Source organism: Anomaloglossus baeobatrachus, chromosome 9, assembly GCF_048569485.1.
Source record: "Anomaloglossus baeobatrachus isolate aAnoBae1 chromosome 9, aAnoBae1.hap1, whole genome shotgun sequence".
In the NCBI taxonomy this organism is placed as follows: Eukaryota; Metazoa; Chordata; class Amphibia; order Anura; family Aromobatidae; genus Anomaloglossus; species Anomaloglossus baeobatrachus.
This window is the reverse complement of record NC_134361.1, coordinates 181,835,492-181,850,570: the sequence shown is the minus strand read 5'-3', so window position 1 is coordinate 181,850,570 and position 15,079 is coordinate 181,835,492. Positions and strand designations below refer to the sequence as shown.

The 15,079-nt window shown below is 40.5% G+C and overlaps 1 protein-coding gene across 4 annotated transcripts in view; it reads right to left on the bottom strand.

The window, feature by feature from the left end:
* Positions 1–14,862, bottom strand: part of TNC (tenascin C) — a 193,942-nt gene extending 179,080 nt beyond the window's left edge. For 3 of the 4 annotated variants that reach the window (XM_075324090.1, XM_075324091.1, XM_075324092.1), the window contains exon 1: positions 14,692–14,862. The gene's annotated coding sequence lies outside the window, so the exon portion shown is untranslated. The remainder of the gene's footprint in view (positions 1–14,691) is intronic. The other variant, XM_075324093.1, reaches the window with a different exon arrangement.
* Between the last annotated feature and the right edge of the window lie 217 nt (positions 14,863–15,079).

The window sequence follows — 15,079 nt, the reverse complement described above, 5'->3', positions numbered from 1 at the left end:
GTCAAATGTGAGTGATTGTTAGTGATACGGCTGCATACCAATGAATGTCTCCGGCAGATAGACCATTCCACAGGGCAATGTCTGCATAAAATGTGTAGAAGACATTCATAATCATTCTTCAATTTTAAATAAGAACTCTATTTATGGACGGAATGGATTGCACTTGATAACCCCAGAGTGTAAAGTGTTAACCAACAGCACTAGAGAACTTTGACTGCCCTTCAAAAAGTTATTGAAACTTTCCCTTTAACCCTTGTCTGGTACCATGAAAAGGAATCAGTGGTTCTACCAATCTACATAGGGTCACATTGATCTCATGGTACTAGATAAGGGTTAAAGGACAGCATCCATATTTGAGCATCATTGTTCATTTTTAGTATGTATACAATGTCTAACTTTTACATGATTTTATATAATTCCGCATGGGTGGAACCAAAAACCTTTTACATTATTTTATATTACTCCTCATGGGTAGAACCAAAAACCTTTTACATTATTTTATATTACTCCTCATGGGTAGAACCAAAAACTTTTTACATTATTTTATATTATTCCTCATGGGTAGAACCAATAACTTTTTACATTCTTTTCTATAATTTCTCAGGGGTATAATCAATAACGTTTTACATTGTTTATATAATTCCTCATGGGTGGAAACAATAACTTTTTACATTATGTTATATAATTCCTCATGGGTAAAACCAATAACTTTTTATATTGTTTAATATAATTTCTCATGGGTGGAATCAATAACTATATACATTGTTTTATATAATTCCTCATGAGTAGAACCAAAAACTTTTTATATTGTTTAATATAATTCCTCATGGGTGGATCAAATAACTTTTTATATTGTCTTATATAATTCCTCATGGGTGGAACCAATAACTTTTTATATTGTCTTATATAATTCCTCATGGGTGGAACCAATAACATTTTATATTGTCTTATATAATTCCTCATGGGTGGAATCAATAACTTTTTACATTGTTTTATATAATTCCTCATGGGTAGAACCAATAACGTTTTACATTGTTTAAATAATTCCTCATGGGTGGAACCAATAACTTTTCTCATTGTTTTATTAATTTCCTCATGGGTGGAACCAATAACTTTTTACATTGTTTTATATAATTCCTTATGGGTGGAGCCAAAAACTTTTTTCATTGTATTATATAATTCCTCATGGGTGGAACCAATAAGATCAGAGGGTTCTACAATGACATCCAGTGAAGGAGCCCATCTGTACCCAAGTTTAAAGTGGGTCCCATATATCAGGTATTTACAAACATAATATTTCGGTGAAGGTAAAATATAAGTAAAGAATTGGGCGGCACGGTGGCTCAGTGGCTAGCACTGCAGTCTTGCAGCGCTGGGGTCCTGGGTTCAAATCCCACCAAGGACACCATCTGCAAGGAGTTTGTATGTTCTCCCCGTGTTTGCGTGGGTTTCCTCCGGGTACTCCGGTTTCCTCCCACATTCCAAAGACATACAGATAGGGACTCTAGATTGTGAGCCCCAATGGGGACAGTGTTGCCAATGTATGTAAAGTGCTATGGAATTAATAGCGCTATATAAATGAATAAAATTATTATTATTATTATTATATAATCTTCTCTAAAAGGTAACATTAATAGTTTTTAAAGGGAATATGTCACCAGGTTTTTGCTACCTAATCTGAGAAAAGCATAATGTATGGGCAGAGAACCTAAATCCAGCGATGTGTGACTTACTCGGCTTCTTGCTGTAGTTTTGATAAAATCCCAGTTTTATCAGCAAGAGATTATCACTAGAGGAGTAGTAAACTTCTGCCATGAATTCCTCCATATTCATAAGCTCTGTATAACCACGCCTCCAGCATTGATTGGCAGCTTTCTGCCAATCAGTGGTGTGGGTGAGGTTATACAGAGCTCAATGTTCAGGGAACTGCTAGATCTGCAGCAGATAAAACAGAGATTTTATCAAAACTATAGCAAACAGATCAGTAAGTGATACATTTCCGGAATCAGGGTCTCTGCCCCTGCATGCTTCTTTCAGATGGGATAGCAAAAACCTGGTGATAGATTACAAATCGAGCAGAAAGGAAGCCATTGTATCTGCAAGGAGTTTGTATGTTCTCCCCGTGTTTGCGTGGGTTTCCTCCGGGTTCTCTGGTTTCCTCCCACACTCCAAAGACATACAGATAGGGACTCTAGATTGTGAGCCCCAATGGGGACAGTGTTGCCAATGTATGTAAAGCGCTGTGGAATTAATAGCACTATATAAATGAATAAATATTATTATTAATTATTATTATTATGCATCATATAGTTTCATGGCATATAAAATGTAGGTATATCTGTTAATACATAGTGTGTACATACTGACACTTTTGTATTAGGCAGTGTCACATAGGTGGCAGCTGCTGTAGTTACAAACTTAAAAATAAAAGAGAAAAAAGCACTTATTGGGTAAATATTTACAATATTGGGTAATTTGAATGGATAGTAAGGAGCAAATCTTATGGAGATGGGAAGGAATGGACAACGTCCTTTTCAAGTGGAAGTCTCTTAACACTGCGCGTTTCAGGGCTCTCTTTCCAGTCTCTCCTACTCCAGCAAGCCCTGAAACGTGTTGTGTTAAGAGACTTGTTGAATAAAACTAATTTTGAATTGTCAATGATGCATTCTTATCACTAGATGCAAGTGCCCATGATTGTCTAAGAAGTCGACTTTGACCCCTTTCTAGTTGACATCTCCCAGCTAATAATCTAATCATAAGAGCCCCTACTATCACACACAGACTTGAGGATGTGTCTCGCATGCAGGCGAGACACACAACAAGCAGGGGTTTCACCATGACGAAAAAGGGGTACTCCGGGGACACTTTAACAATGATGGGTCCTAGCACTAGTGAGAGGGAAGATTGGACACCTCCCCCACTTACCTGCAACTGTACCCTGCATTCCTAGGCAGTCCCTCTACAGGTTTCTCACTTGTCACTGAGCAGGAACATGAAGCTCTGAGCGACCCTGCAGTAAGCCCCGGTTAGTGAGTGGGCAGGTAAGGATCACTAGTCCCACTACTACAAGTTAGAGTCTTGCTCATGCTGCTCAAAATATGGTTAACATTAGTTGGACCTTTCCAAGTTAGAGTCTTGATCATGCTGCCCGAAACACGGCCAACAGGAGTTGATCCTCTTCAAGTTAGAGTCTTGTTTGTGCTGCCCAAAACATGGTCAACATGAGTTGGTCCTCTCCAAGTTAGTCTTGTTCATGTTGTTCATGTTGCCCGAAACATGGTCAACATGAGTTGGTCCTCCCCAAGTTAGTCTTGCTCATGTTGTTCATGTTGCCCGAAACATGGTCAACATGAGTTGGTCCTCTCCAAGTTAGTCTTGCTCATGTTGTTCATGTTGCCCGAAACATGGTCAACATGAGTTGGTCCTCCCCAAGTTAGTCTTGCTCATGTTGTTCATGTTGCCCGAAACATGGTCAACATGAGTTGGTCCTCCCCAAGTTAGTCTTGCTCATGTTGTTCATGTTGCCCGAAACATGGTCAACATGAGTTGGTCCTCTCTACTTTAGAGTCTTGTTCATGCTGCCCAAAACTTGGCAAATATGAGTTGGTCCTCCCCACTAAGAGCAGTGTTGAACAGGGTCCTGTTCTTGAAATAGATGTGGGTTCCATTGGTGTGTTATAGCCTTCAGTCTGTTACATGGGTCTACCACTTTAAGCTAAATCTCTTGAATCAGGTAGTCTTTGGCCGAAACCTAACTTGTAAATTTGCCGGCATCCTTTCTGCTTACTGCATGGGAAATTAGAAACATTCCTGGAAGGTGCTATTGGACTAAATACATCACACGCCCAGAAACTTGCGTTTCCTTCCAAGTGTTTAAGCTTCATCTGTCAAACGAGTCTTTCCATTTTCACTTGCAGCTTCGCTTCCAGTCGTAGATACATTTTTATAGAATTGCCATTCGCAGTTAATTCCATTTTTCCAGACATTCATTCTTCTTTCAAGTGGATGTCAGAAATGGTTATTTCAGATTATACATACCCACATTATAGCAGCAAATGATTGTACAAACATGCTTAATGTCATTCTTCAATGTTAAGGCTGTGAGCTGAACATATATACACTTGTCGTCCATGTCAAAGAGATTTCTGACAAATTTAGCAAAAGAGAAATACGATATATAAGGGAAGATTAGTCGGCTGTAACTTTCTGCTACTGTATTTTCTAGTCTTACAAAAAAGCTCTTAAAAGGAAGGTGGATCAGCTGTTCAAACAAAGTTAGTTCTGCTTTTCTTGCCTTAGGGATACGGACTTGCAGACACTTGCGGGACTAACCTATTTCTTATGCAATGTTCTCTCCAGCAGTAGTAAAGTGGATGAGAGTGTTGGAAGACTGATGAAAGGGAATGTACAAAGTGTTGATAACAAGTTGTAAAACCTTTTTTAATAGTAGTATCTAAACATCAGAAATAAACCAACGCCCTACAGTAATTGCATGAATCAGTTGTACTATGAAAAAATGCATAATATAGTACCTTATACTCCTCAATAATGGAATCATCTATTATATATTTTATGTGTTCTTTAGTCATATTTGTTCCCGATATCGCAAAACTGATATCAATGGGGAAACTTGTTTAACTTTTTTATTTGGAGGTGTTAATGATTAGTACAGATGATCCGACCCGTTGAAGTTTCAGTTCGGCGGGTTCAGCCAGACTTTGGATAAAGTTCAGTTTTGGACCTGAACTTGACCTAGACGTCATTTGAAGTCACTGATTGGGCAGTTAAGATCTCTGCCCCCATACAGCCAGCCATACAAGAGAGCATGCCTGGGAAGGGAGGGCATAGTTCTTTTCTTTTTTGGGGGAGTTGGTACACACTTGTAGAGATGAACAAACCCATGGAAGTTTGGTTTAGTGGGAACAGCCCAACTTTAGATAAACATAGAGCGAACCTGTGGAAGTTCGGTTCAGTAGGAACAGCCCAACTTTAGATAAAGATTGAGCGGACCTGTAGAAGTTCGGTTTGGTGGGAACAGCCCAACTTTAGATAAAGATAGAGCGGACCTGTGGAAGTTCGATTCAGTGGGAACAGCCCAACTTTAGATAAAGATAGAGCTGACCTGTGGAAGTTCGGTTCAGTGGGAACAGCCCAACTTTAGATAAAGATAGAGCGGACCTGTGGAAGTTCGATTCAGTGGGAACAGCCCAACTTTAGATAAAGATAGAGCTGACCTGTGGAAGTTCGGTTCAGTGGGAACAGCCCAACTTTAGATACAGATAGAGCGGACCTGTGGAAGTTTGGTTCGGTGGGAACAGCCCAACTTTAGATAAAGACAGAGCAGACCTTTGGAAGTTCACTTCGGTGGGAACAGCCCAACTTCAGATAAAGATAGAGTGGACCTGTGGAAGTTCGGTTCAGTGGGAACAGCCCAACTTTAGATAAAGATAGAGCGGACCTGTGGAAGTTCGGTTCGGTGGGAACAGCCCAACTTTAGATAAAGACAGAGCAGACCTGTGGAATTTCGCTTCGGTGGGAACAGCCCAACTTCAGATAAAGATAGAGCGGACCTGTAGAAGTTCGGTTCAGTGGGAACAGCCCAACCTTAGATAAAGATAGAGTGGACCTGTGGAAGTTCGGTTCAGTGGGAACAGCCCAACTTTAAATAAAGATAGAGCGGACCTGTGGCACTTCGGTTTGGCCGGTTCAGCCAGACTTTTGGAAATGTTCGGCCTGGGACCCAGACTTGACCTGAACTCCAATGGAAGTCAATAATTGGGCAGTTCTGGTCTCCTCCCACATGCAGCCAGCCATATACAGATCACTTCTGGGGGCGGATCACACTCTTGTTACCCCCAGTGCGAGCAGTTCAAATATGCAAGCGGCTTGCACTGGGCTGAGCACTGAGCGTACCCAAGCACAGCAATGCTCATGTGAGTGGTTAGCATATATAAAGCACCCAAACTCCGAACCCGAACTCTGTATTTTTTTTGTAAAGTCTGTGTTTGGTATGAACAATGAACAAAGAACCTCGGGTTCGCTCATCTATACACAGTACATCCGATAATGCTGATTTTACCACAAGTGAGAGACCATTCAGATGCTGAAAGCAGCTCAGACTGGCCCGAGCACTGAGCGTACCCAATCATGAGTGATTTGCATACATGACGCACCTAAAGTGATTTTTTTTTGTAAAGTCCAAGTTCAAAATGAACACTGACCTTTCTATTCAGATTTGGTTATCTCTACCTATTAGTAGATGAGCAAACTCAAAGTTTGGTGTTCGGTGTTCATACTAAACACAGACTTTACAAAATAACAGAGATTAAGTACGCTCGGTGCTCAGCCCAGTACAAGCTGCTTGCAGTGTTTGATTGGCTCGCTCTGGGGCTAACAATGACGTGATTGGCTGTAGTGTGGACCAAAAAATGGAAATACCCCTTCCACCCGCCCCCGGAAGTGTTCTGTTTATGGCTGGCTGCATGTGGGCAGAGACCCAAACTGCCCAATTAGTGACTTCTGTTGGGGTTCAGGTCAAGTCTGGGTCCAAAGCCGATTTTACTTTAAAGTTGTGTTACACCCACCAAACTGAACTTAAGTGGGTCCACTCATCTCTGCTTATTAGGTGTGAAACCTAGTTGGTTGGTGCCAGCAAGCGAATATGCATTGCCCAAGATTTATGACCACAAGACTTAGTTAGTGAATTGACTTTTTCAGTCTTGTGAAAAACAAATTCTCTCTTGCTAAACCTCAACGTTCTCGCTCTTCCAGCCCAACACTGATCAGTTTGATCAGTGCAGAGCGGGAGAGAAATCTACCAGCACATCTGCACATCACTAAAGCTGCATGGGTGTTCCAGGTTCTGACTAGTTGAAGGACCTTTCAGGTCATTTGATTATTTATATGCCTGGAAGGCTCCTCAGAATATGGTAATTTATACACATAGTGTAGGCTGCTGGAGAGGTGTGTTAATGTAGCAGAGCAGTGTGTGTAGCATAGTTATGTATGTGTCGTCTACACCTGGGATGTGTCTTATGGGCCAAAAATAACGGTAAGTATATTGATCCATGTTGTAGTGATGCAGATAATGGTTGCTGTATATCCCAAGTTAAACAATTCATTCTCCATCAATGACAAAGTGCTGAAGGATTCTTCTGAAAACTCACATCTGCTGCAATATTAACATGGAGTTTAATGATTTTGGTTGGACTTTGCTAAAATAACATTGGTAATATTTACAGGTTATGCACTAGGTGTATGAGCAAGCATTGAAGACTGCCAACTACTTTTCTTACTCTGGTTATACATGGCACACAATTGTGCCTTCTTTTAAAATACCATCATTGCAAGTTATTTGAAATCACCCATCAACGTTTCTTGAGTACCTTAAGATGGCCGAGAAGTCCAAGATTTAAGCCAATTTAGACAGTGGGGACAAAAAGTCTTCTTCTCATCCTATCTTTTAGCTCTAAGGTGGGCTTAGTGGCCTAAGGGTTCAAGTTAGTGATGGAATTCTGGCTTTTTATAGGGTGGGTTTTCAGGATATCCATGAACTATACCCTCTGGCCACCCTATGTTCTCTGATCTTGGCTTAGGTGAGAGCAGACTTGTCTGACAAGACATGAGATGGGCAACCTAACGTGGTTGCTTCCCCCACGAGATTCATTCTGCAGGGTCATGGTTTCAGTGCTGGTCGTCTGTGCAATGGTAAGAATGCTGCAGTGGTCCCCCTATTAGATGATAGCTGAGGCAGCCTTTGGGAGTCTTCTGATTATTGTGGTACAGTAGGTAACCATGGTCTTGCTGCCTTACTGGGAGGTAGTGAGTAGTGATTAGTGATGAGTGAGCATTACCATCCTTGGATGCTTGGTACTCATTAAGAGTAGTGATGGGCAAGCATAAAAAATCCTTGAGTGCTCGCTACTTTAGTCAAGCAGGGCAGATGCTCAGATGAGCTCAACTCAAGTAACGCTAACGAGTATTATGGAAGTCAATGATTGGGTAGCCATAAACAGCATATTTCAGGAGGAAGGAAGGTTGGGGGGGGTTGGACACAGTACATCTGAAAACGTTGTTTTTACTCCCCGTGAGAGTCATTTGGAGACTGTAAGTGGCTCTCACTGGGGTACCAGTTCACATCATTCAGTAAAGAGAGACAGTGCTTTGTGTTTGATGTTTCATGAATGACACATCTAGGCATCTGCAATATTTAGTTGAGCACCATGAGTACCTGAGCACCCTGATGCTTGATTGAATACCAAACAATCCCAATCAAGCTCGTCCATCACTAGTTAAGAGCCGTTGGATGCTTGAATTTGCACGACTCATGTACAGAATATAATGGAAGTCTACAGGGGACTAAGCATTATTCTAGAAGATTTCCCAGGAAAATGCTTGAGTCCCCCATTAACTTGAATTATATTCAGGTTCTCAAGTCGCTTGTCTTAGCATCCAACTGCTCTTAATGAGTACTGTGCACTCCTGTTTGGTAGTACTCTCTCATCACTAGTAGTGAGTAGTAGTGATAGCCAGTTTTATATCTGAACAAGAAAACAAATAAAACCTATTTAGGGTAATAAGACTCAGGAAGTTTCAAGGACAGTTAGTTTCAGTCAATGGCTGTCAGGAGACTGATTGATTCAGAAGCTTAAAGGTATTAATGAAAGAAAATGCAAGATTAAAAGCCCCAATGTTCCTTAGATAACTTTTTTCTACATGCTCACTTGGCTGAAAACTGTCTTTCCTGAATCTTTCCTGACTCTTCCAAGTAAAATATATCTTTGTACCGTGTTAGCCAGTAGAGATAAAAAAAAATTGTTTAAAAGAACTGAGAGTCCTCAGTGGTTGATACCTTTTTCAGTTAGCCATTAAAAGGTATCAACCACTGAGGACTCTCAGTTCTTTTAAACAATTTTTTTTTTTCTGACTCTTCCATACACATATACATGCATAGCTTGACCGCTCTTGAGTTATCACCTGGCAGAAGAAAAGGATAGGTTTTCGTCAGTCAACATGGTGGACCCTTCTCTCCTGGGAGATCATTGAATGAGAGAAGGTTGGGGAGTCCACATATTCATTAGATGGTCAATCATTCTTACCAAAACTGGTAAGTTCATTTGACTTTTTTTTAGTGTGTATGGGGTCCTTAGAGAGGTGGTTTACTACTTATTTTTGCAAGCTACATTGATATAACATTGAGAAACAAGGCATCTCTCAAATACCTTGTGTATGCAGTAGTGCCTGTGAGCGGTGCTATTGCGATCCCCTCATCCCCATCATGTGACTCCCGGGCTCCGTGACCTCTGATGTCCTGTTGACCTGATATCCCCGACACAGGGTCCAGTCTCCCTGAGTGACTCGGCTGTTAGTCATCACAGCCCAGCATCGCTCCTGTTTGTGGTGCTCTGCAGTGAAGGAGGGAGCAGGGAGATGCTGGGCTGTGAGGCCGGGCTGTGATGAGCGGTGAAACGCCGCCTACAGCCCAGTCACTCACAAAGACCGGGGCAGGTCAACTGGAAGTTGACGTGATATCACCGGACATCAGAGGTCACAGAGCCCGGGGTCACGCAATAGATATGAGCGGACCGCAATAGCTTTGTTTCTCAATGTTGTATCAATGTGGCCAGTAATGCTAACTAGTGAACTCCCCCTATAAGAAAGAAAGAAGGAAAGATAGAGGAGGCAATAAAAAAATGAAATAATGAAGCACATAATGGGACAAATGAGCCATATCTGAGACTGATTTTGATGAATTGAAGACAGACAGTTGTATGTGAACATAGTTTATATCTGGCATCCAATAAGGATCTCTTTGGGGGTCGTAGGTGGTGGAGACAAAGTTAATTTTATTGGTCTTCTATTTCCCTACTACATACATAAACCATGTTACACTGACTAAATTATCATTTATATACACAAATAGAATGTTCTCCCAGCACAAGATTACACAACAGGACCCCAGATTAGAGCTGTCAATCATAAAAGTCAAAGTAGAAGACAGCCTCCCAAGAGGTAATATTCAAAAGGTGTTCTTTATTCCTCCACAGCTCAAGGGATCCTTCATCTGCTTTGACTTTTATGAATTTGCTGCAAGAGGATATCTTATTTCTGTACATGTGCCATTGAGAAAGTGAATTGATTGTGCTGTGGATCTTCTTAGTTGCTGGAACTGTCAATCACACCCCAGCAGTCCCATGCACATACTATCTTAATATTGCAAACATTACAGATAACAGTGGGCACTAGACAGTAATGGATACTTTTCTATTACCTCCATACTTTTATAAACCTGGTCAAGAACTTTGTAACTTTTGTATATAACTTCTTTTCTTTATCTTATACTCATTGTAATGTCTTCCAGCACAGCCAAACTAGAAATAACCTAATCTTGAAGGACAAAAATTCCCTATTTTTGTGCGTCAGCAAAAATATACACTTTAACAAAAAACCCCTAAAACTTTTCGAATGCAGACATGATAAATTGCAACTTTTTCTAAGTTTCGTAAATGTAGAGACAACATTTGGTTGGGAAGAACTTGACAAAAAAAAATATAAACACGTCTCAAAAGTTTCTCTTACTTGAAAGATTTCCTATGAGCGAGCTTTAAATTCCATTTAAAAATAGTTCTCAGACTATTGACAAGTGATGTCAGACTTGTGGTTCTCCAGTTGTTTCAAAACTTCTCCAACCACTTCTACATGTTAGTTTTGCAATAGTTTGAGGACCACAGGCTGCTGACTACTCCTAGACAAGCTTTAAGTAATTATGATTTTCTTAAGAAGGTGAACTTTTATGATTTTATTTTCTTGATACTTTGTAACTTGGTATGTTCTCCACCAGTTGCTCAAGCCACTGAAGAAGCACTCTACTCAGTGATTTTAGTGATGTGCATCTTGAGGATGCAGACATCAGACCTGTAGACTTTCTACTGAGCATGGGCACCACTTTGCACGTGCTCATGTGGTTAAAGAGGTGGTCTATTACACGGAATAGCGGCCACATATTAATGTAAAGCTCATAAAAAAGTTTTTTCTCAAATACCTTGTGTAGTAAATTCTGACTCTGAGCGGGGCAATTGCGGTCCACTCATCCCCATCGCGGGACCACTGGGCACCATGACCTCTGAGATCCAGTGATGTCACGTCAACTTCCAGTTGACCCGACATCACCAAGGAGGCCCCAGTCTCCCTGAGTGACTGGGCTGTGGGCGAGTTTCACCATTCATCACAGCACAGCATCTCACGCACTCTCTCCATCATTGCAGAGTGTTGCAACTAGTAGCGATGCTGCGCTGTGATGAGCGGTGAAACTCTGCCCACAGCCCAGTCACTCGGGGAGACTGGGGCCGGCCTTGGTGATGTCAGGGCAACTGGAAGTTGACGTGACATCACTGGATCTGAGAGGTCACAAATCCAAGAAGTCCCGTGATGGGGATGAGCGGACCGCGATAGCGCCACTCAGAGACAGAATTTACTACACAAGATATTTGGAAAAAGCCTTCTCTCTGAGGTTTACATCGATGTGGCCACTAATACTGAGGAGTGCACCACCCCTTTAATCCATTGGATAAAGTAAAGTGATGAGTTCTTGCATCCACTTGCACTCAGGCATATGTTCCCCCAATCCCTCCCTGTACCTACACCCCGGCTTTATGTTTAATGGAAAGTACTTCCAAACGTAAAAAGTTTATTTTATTGTTAATTTTTATTTAAAAAATCAATAGTAAACATGAAAATAAAGAGCTGTGTGATATATCTTATCTGAGAAATAGCTTCCTTCTCCTCCTGGACTGATCTTTTACTCTAATTTCAAGGATAAAATCTGTATTTTGGGAAGACAAATTTTACCATTACTGGGATATGACGTCAGTTGGTGCTCAAAAACTTCTATGGAAAGGAGGAGGAGTTAGAGGAGAACAATCTTCTGCAAACTACAGTTAGACTGTGCGCCCACGATCAGGGTTCACAGCGTTTTAGATGCAGCGTATTTCAGCTGCGTCCAAAATGATGTGATGTACAGTACAAGCACAGTGGATGGGATTTCCGGAAATCCCATGTCCACTGTGCGTAGACGGCCTGCAGCGTGAACTTCCCGAGCCACAGCATGTTAATTCTTTGCAGTGGAGACATAAGCGTTCTAGGCAGGGAGAACACAGTAAGAGACTGCAACTGCCTAAGTCCGGATCGTGGGCATGAACAACTGCTGTCTCCTGTGGAGGAGACTTGTGACCTGCAAGTCAGGAGTCACTGTGTCCAGTACACAGCAGATCCTGATTCTGTGCACATACCCTTACAGATCTCCATAGATCTTTATGAGCACCAACTGTCATCTCCTATAACAATAATGAAAAATCTGTTTTCAGTGAAGACAGATTTTACCCAAGAAGTTGAGACTATTGAAAAAGAAATATCAGTCCAGGAGGAGCCAGAAGTAGATTTCTCTGATAAGATATATTACAAAGTTGTTTATTTTCACTTTTACCATTGATTTATGGGAAAAATAAATTAAAAATTGTTATATTTAAGTTATTTTCTGATAAAGCAATACAGAAACTATACAGAAGTTTCTGATATATAACGATGGTTTAACTTTAGACTTGTATTTAAATAACTTGGCTATGGACACTTTCAGATATTTGTGATCATCAGTCTTGAATAAAAATGTCCAGACTGACCCTGCTTCTCCCAAATTGAGCGTAACAGCCACATAGAAATATATGAAGCATTCACAATTGGGTCATCCAGACTGATGATAAAGGATGTCTGGAAAAGCTCTTAGCTGAAATGGCTGGCAAGGGTTAAACTTCACTCTGCCATGGAAGAAGGAAGGAAAGCAAATCCTAAAAAGTGATTTTATTCAACGCGTTTCGGAATGGAAACTCCTTCATCAGGATCTAACAATTGTGATAGAGTTTCAACTCTGAAACGCGTTGAATAAAATACCTTTTAGGATTTGTTCCCATTCCTTCTTCCATGGCAGCTCAGAGTTTAACCCTTACCATCCATTATCAGTCATATGTCTTTACAGGGTCTCTAGCCACCGTGGTCATGCCTTCCAAGTGGTTGGGTCTCACACAGACCTTCCAAGTGAGCAATTTCCTTTTGTTTCACCAAGATTATCTCACAGTTTTTCCTACATCTGAAAAAACTCTTAGGCACATATTCTACCAACCTAACCCTAACTGCTTCCCTGGTTAGCCCCAAACTATCTGCAGGTCCAAATTTTGAAATCCTCCGATTTTGGTAAGAAATTGTGGAAAACGAAAAAAAAAACACTCATTCAAGGACCGATCAAATTCTTTAGTAACCAGACAAAGTGGCAATAAGATCCCCACAACTTAAGACACATGGCATGAAAGAAAGAGATGTCTTATTTATAAAAGAAGGAATGGTAAAGGATAGACGAAGAATGCAGGTCAGTGACAAGCCGGCTATTAACAGCAAAACTAAATCACTCGGAGAGCTGGACCACAAGGAGAGTGTTCCAAAAATAAGTTTGAAAGAGGAAAGTATGTGTGATGTATTGTACAGTGAGGTCTTCCCATCCTGACCCGCTCGCTACTTTCTTGCTTGTACAAGCGTAATACTGTATCTTCATTGAGATTTATGGCTTCCACGTGATATCAAAGACTAATTACTGCAGCCCCGTTCTGTACACAGTCAGTATTAAACTTTGTATAAACTTTTTTTTGGACAATGAGAAAAGTTTATTTCAGGTCCCTAGCAGCAGGAGAGAAAACACTGCGAACCAAATCTCTAAGATCAGAGTTTCCATCATTGAAACTACTTAATATACAGTAGCTAAACTTCTTTTTTTTCTATTCTATGCCCTGGGGGGCAGGCTTGTAATTCCCACAGAACAAAGCATCAAACCACATTTTGTAGTATCATGTCAGCGTATATCAGACAAGCAACTAGGGAAACATACAAACAATCAATTAACTTCTTAACTTAAGAATCGTAAGATATTTGACAAGGTTTTTTTAAGCAAAAAGAGCAATAAAAAACAAAAACCAATTTCGGCATTTTTTGATATTGACTATCCCATCAACCACGGAATCCAGGATTAAAAGCTATATGATTGAGAATTTGATTACATTTGGAAAATGTCATTCACGATTTACGAACACTCAATTATTCCAAAGCCATTTAGCAAACTTCGCTCCCTAGAGAGACTGATCTTTTTATATCAATGCCAGCCCTTGGAAGAGGAATTAGTGCCACCCTCCTGTTTCGGTAAAAGCCTTTCTGCTGGGTATACAACTAAAGAATATTGTTCTTTCTCTGCAAACCTTTAAGTCAAGCTGTTTTAATTAAACTTATGTAAGCACGCAGCAGACATGTCACAGGTATGTATTATACAACATCACAAAAGAAAATTATAAAAGGAAAAAAAATCACAAAAGAAAATGTTAAAAAAGCAGATTAAGGTTGAATAACCTATTGTTTGCATGTTTTACAATAACTTTTCTCTAATTGACATGTAGGCAGACAAAAAAATATGAAGCGATAAGACAGAAGAGATCCCCAAAAATTCAATATTTAAGTCATAACTATATATTAAAATCACATTTTCTAGGTTGAGAAAAAAGTCTAAAAATATACATTTTTAAATTTTTTTTATTTTAATAAAGCTAATAATAGTTTTCATTCAAATACTTGGGGATGATGCGAATGATAGAAGAGGCTTACCTTGAAAGAAATGGGATCTATTAGGTCCTACAGAGCGCAGCCATTAGATGAATGAAGGGAGGAAGCCAAGTTTATCTCCTACGGCTCGGATAAAAAGTTTGGTACAGGAGTAAGGTGCTTGGATGAGTGAGATGCTTGGTAGGAAGAAGCTTGAGTGCTGAGCACATGCAGTCAGCTCGAGCTTTATATAGTTAGGCTGCCAGTCCTAGTACGTCGTTCATTGCTTTGTAATGGGATGCCTTAAGGCAGGCTTTCCTCTCTTTATTAAAGGAACAGCTTCCAGTTGGAGCTGCTTAAGCTTCCCAGTGTGGGACAGACATGCAAAAGGTATTTTGCAGTTTACCATGTAAGGATACAGCAAATGAAGTTTCATTTAAGAAATGTAAAA